The sequence below is a fragment of the Gymnoscopelus microlampas genome, assembly GCF_963454915.1.
Source record: "Gymnoscopelus microlampas genome assembly, chromosome: 2".
In the NCBI taxonomy this organism is placed as follows: Eukaryota; Metazoa; Chordata; class Actinopteri; order Myctophiformes; family Myctophidae; genus Gymnoscopelus; species Gymnoscopelus microlampas.
The window spans coordinates 8004318-8009201 of NC_139939.1; positions in this window are offsets into that span (position 1 = coordinate 8004318).

The window sequence follows — 4884 nt, forward strand, 5'->3', positions numbered from 1 at the left end:
TAAATCTGCCCCGCCCCAACACAAAACATCCAGTAAATAAAGTTATGCGATGTCAGAAGTGGAAGAAATTCAACCTGATAAATTGCTACAGTATCCTGGCCTGAAAAACTATAGTTTCTGTTTACTAAAGAGCTGGAGAGATGGGGAGGCCGCTGTTACTGAACAGAGTACTTTTACTTTTGGTACAGGTTGATGCCAATACTTTTGTACTTTTACTCAAGCACATTTTGAATTCCGGACTTTTACTTGTAACAGAGTATTTCTACATTGCAGTAATGATACTTTTACTTAAGTAAAACATGTGAGGACTTTTTCCACCACTGCTGTGAAATCTATGAAAACGTTTAATCTGCAACACCATTCTATACAGTAGTGTGTGGGGGGGGTCCCTGCTTCATCTCTCTCCCAGCTAAAGGGTCCCTTGGCCTGTAAAACATTGAAGACCCCTGATCTACATCATACTGGCCCTAGTGGTCCCAGCTGCCTGCACCTGCCGCTGCCATCAGCCCAACAGAGCGTGTCAGGATTAGTCTGCTCATCCACAATGGCTGCCTGAATAATGAATGAACTCCTATTGTCTGATTGATGCCGTTCTGATTGAACACATGCTTTTGGACCTGAGGGTGAGAAAGAAAGCTATAACAATGAACTTTCCATGTGTAGAAATATGATGGAACTCTTTGTCTGCTGTCTAACAGGGATTTGGGGAGGCTTTGCCACTGATACAGTGAGATACATAAGACAGATGTCAAATAAATGGGACTAGAGGCAGTAGCTTTAGTGGGTCGCTTTAGTGGGTGGTCTCTAATACAGCATGTACCGGTATTCATTCACAATCAGGCAAACTGGATAACTGGATAACGTCACAAAGGACATGTCCAAATAAAAGTCATTTTGTCCTGTAATGCAGGACCACAGCAGCAAAGCAAGTTCCTCTCCAAATGTCCATCTTTAAGAGCACCTTTTCTGCCAACACGCTATGATTGCAAGCAGTGGTGGAAAGTAACTAGAGCATGTACTAAAGTACTGTACTTAAGTACAATTTTTATGTATTGTACTTTAGTATCTCCAATTTCCAATACTTTTACTTCTACTCCACTACATCTCAGAGGCAAATATTGTACTTTTACTCCACAACAATTATTTGAAAACTTACTTTGTGAAAATAGCCGATCTACAAGTTCACAATGTGTCGCAAAGCGACGCATTGTAAGCTTGTAGATCTGCCATTTTTTTATTTGAAAACTTGTGAAATGGGACAATCTGCACAATGAGTACTTTCTACTTTTGGTACTTTAAGTACATTTTGATGACAATACTTTTGTACTTTTACAAAGTAAACTTTTAATACTGGACTTTTACTTGTAACATAATATTGTAGTATTTCTACATTGCAGTATTGATACTTTTACTTAAATAAAAAATGTGAGTACTTTTTCCACCACTGACAAGCCAGTCTGTCAAAAGCACTGACTCAGAAGGCCTTACTGGTTTGAAGACAGTGATATTATGACGGACAAGCTGCATTTTAGCTCCTTACCCCATGGTTTTGCTGGTCTTGTCTCTGTGTCAGTAGGTGATTTTCAATATCTGTTCATCTTCAGAAGAACCTACAGAATGGAAGAATGTCCCATCAGCATATCACTCATGTCAGATCTAATGAAAACCACACACGCTGTCCCAGACTGATTGCAACACAAGGACACTTAACACCTTTCACACACAAAGGCAATTCAAAGGCCATACAAATGCATTTACGGCACATTTAGAAGAAAGGAATAGGATCAATTAAAAATTAAAAAGGATCAATTAAAAACTATACTTGACAGTAAAATTGTCAATTTATCCATGTGTAACTCCGAGTGTGTAAAAATGTAACCTAATGAGGATTTTACTGTGTATAAGAGGCATTGCAAAAACAAAGGTCAAAATGCAATTATAGTTCTCACATTATCAGCAATAAACTGAAACACACACGCACGCCGCACACGCGCATACACACACAGGGCCGGTGCTAGGGAATTTGGCGCCCTAGGCAATATTTTTCCCTAAATCTACAAAGTAACTAGTAACTAACGTTTTCAAATAATTGTAGTGGAGTAAAAGTACATTGGGCCTCATTCAGCAATAAATTCGTAAGTTGTCTTCTTAAATTTCTTCCTAAGTGAATTCCTAAGAGAAGTCGAGTCAGATTCATGAAACATTCTTAAAAGGCAGAATTGTTCGTAACTATGGGGCTTGGGCTTCAACTCAACCGGGTCTGTTTGGGTTAGATGCATTTGGCTGCAGACCCCCACCTGAAAATATTTTCTGCTAGGGAAATGTTTTCAAGATTTATCAAAATGTTTCGAAAATAGCCGATCTACAAGTTCAAAATTGCCAGTAATGGGACGCGTTGTGAGCTTGTAGATCAGCTATTTTCAAACAAAGTATAAAATAGGGTTAAAGTGATTAAACTGTTCCTCGTTTGCTGTGGACCCCCTGGAACAGCTTCAAGGACCCCTGGGGGTCCCCAGACCACACCTTTGAGAACATTTTTTGCTCTAAAGATATGATAAAAATATTATTGTAATTTAAATCCTATATTATACAACTGTAGAATTGAAGAAACTTCGAGAATTAATTATTTTTGCACAAACATATCACACTTAAGAACTCAAAGGCCACCCTAAGAGTGCTCTCTAGTATGCGTAGATTTCTTCTTAACTTAAGAACAAATTACAGCTAAGAAAACATTTGTGAATGCCAAAATCTCTTAAAAAACTTCTTAAGTGGCTCTAAGAACAAATTTGTTCGTAAGTACGGTTCATGAATCGGGCCCAATATTTGCCTCTGAAATGTAGTGGAGTAGAAGTTAAAGTACTGAAAACTGGAAATTCTCCAGTAAAGTAAAAAATACCTAAGAATTGTACTTATGTACAGGCCTACACTAGTAAATGTAGGCCTACTTGGTTACTTTACACCACTGCAGATTTCAGACAATGACAGGTTGTAAACGTGAGTTGTAAACACAGAGATCAGAGTAGTGGTGTCTGTCGTAGGATTAGCCTCTCAGTACTAATCCCTACCAGCAACTGTTGATCTCCACTAACCATTGCAATAGAATAGAGTGTTCAGTAGGAGTTTCCCCTTCTCTCCAGCTCTTTAGTAAACAGAAAATATATTTTCAGGTGGGTTGCCAATTTCATCCAATCAGGAGAGAGAACCCATTTTATCAGCTTCAATTTTAAAGTGTTCCAGTTTATATTCTGTCTGCTCATTTATTGTTTCATCACTTCCAATTTCATTTGTTTATCCTGTATGATCTCTCTCTTAATTGGGTGAAATTGGTATCCTAACCTGAAAATGTATTTTCTGATTACTAATGAGATGGAGAAATGGGGAGACCTCTGCTACCGAATAAACACTCTACCAATCATACTATAAAAACATATTATTTAACAGAAACAGGGGAGAAAAGGGGAATATCCTCTCAGCCAAAGGGAGATGTGGAAGCTGCATGTAATTTATTGTAATGATTACAATGCTATTTTGTCCATTCTGTGTGGTAGAGTATGTTAACAATACTGTATAACTTGTGCGAGGATGGTTGTATTTGCTCTTCCATTGAGAAATGTACATCCTGTGTCTGGTTTGACTCGGCTGGTTGACCGCCTGAAGGTCAAAATTCAATTTCTCCTGTGAGCAAGCATGCAGGCTCTATTAGCTCAGTGATAAAAATGTCAGCACTTGCGCAGGAGGGCAGCTTTAACCACTTGAACCCCAGCATCCCTATTCTGGGTGAACGTTCGCCAAAAATAGCCGATCTACAAGCTAACGACGCGTGTTGCGACGCATTGTGAGCTTGTGGATCGGCTATTTTTGGCGAAGAGATTTGGTTTAGACGGAAAAAAGTGGTCCAGTTGTTGTAACCCAAGTCTGTTCAACGAAGAGGGTTTAAGTGGTTAAGCTTTTGGCCTTCAGGCAGGGCTACTCTCAGAAACAGAATCAACTTTATTGTCAGAATCAGAGAACAGTATTCTGTTCTCTACACTGACACGACACAAGACACAGTACACAAGACACATGTAGGTATTTAAAACTATTTACAAAAGGAAATCACTGCACACACCAAGGCTACGAATGATCTGTTTTCATGCAACAAAGAGAGAAAAAAAACTGCTTCATGTTGTATGTTGGTGCTGGATAACTCTTCTAAGTATGAATTCAAAACAGGATGAGAGGAATCCAGCTGATTTAAACAGCATGCGTGGTGTTTTTCACCTAACCGCTAATCTCGTTGTTATTAGGAATGAAAACAAAGGAGCACCACCGGAAGAGGAGGGCTGAAGGCGAGTGAATGGGCCGACATCCGGTCTCTACACAGGCGGTGTAGAGGCAAGAGGCAAATTCAATCAAAAGAAAGAATTGCCGATGGGTTCCCATATTGCCTAACCGCTAACATATATTTTAGCAGCAATGTACTAGCCACAGCTGTTTTTGAATTTGGTTAGAGTTCTGCCCAGAACCATCATTCAACAGCAGACATTCTGGAGAGCAATCATCTCTAAATTAATAGATATTTTATGAATGGAAGTGTCTGTAGCTAGGATGAATGAATCATGCAGCAGGCCAGACTATGTTGGAAATTAGGATGGAGGAGGTACTCAATGCAGCTAGACCTTCTTTTATTCAAATGTTTGTTTCATGTCTCTATTTACTACTTTGCAATATAATGTTATCGCATGCCTGCTAATAATTTGAGAAAGACCCATGTGGAAGGGGTAGGTCAGGATTAAGGATTGAACAAGGATTAGGATGCAGGTGTATGATTTTTTCCCCTAAGTTTTTAAGTATTGCCTTGCCCTTTTATCTTAAGTCCGAACTCATAGTCATATGACTGTA